This window comes from Sinocyclocheilus grahami, unplaced genomic scaffold, assembly GCF_001515645.1.
Source record: "Sinocyclocheilus grahami isolate Dianchi unplaced genomic scaffold, SAMN03320097.WGS_v1.1 scaffold588.1, whole genome shotgun sequence".
NCBI classification, from domain to species: Eukaryota; Metazoa; Chordata; class Actinopteri; order Cypriniformes; family Cyprinidae; genus Sinocyclocheilus; species Sinocyclocheilus grahami.
The window spans coordinates 838746-839010 of NW_015505767.1; the positions used below are offsets into that span (position 1 = coordinate 838746).

The window sequence follows — 265 nt, forward strand, 5'->3', positions numbered from 1 at the left end:
TTATTTGCCAAAATATGAACAGTAAGTATTATTACAAATGTAAATAGACAAGATATAGCTGAGTTTTGGGGATCAAAATCAGTGGAAGCGGATGACAGTAATGTAACCTGTGCCATTGTTTGCTCAGGCAGTACTGATGGATCTGGCCTCTCTTCACATAACACATCAGGTAGTAATTATCAAAGGGGTCATATGATGCGATTTCATGTTTTCCTTTCTCTTTGGAGTGTTACAAGCTGATTGTGCATAGATAAGATCCCTGAAG

General features: G+C 37.7%; 1 protein-coding gene across 4 annotated transcripts in view; it reads left to right on the top strand.

Moving 5' to 3' along the window:
• The window catches only part of LOC107557037 (endothelial cell-specific chemotaxis regulator-like), a 5881-nt gene that overhangs the window by 3701 nt on the left and 1915 nt on the right, over positions 1-265 (top strand). The gene's annotated exons all lie outside the window — the stretch shown is intronic.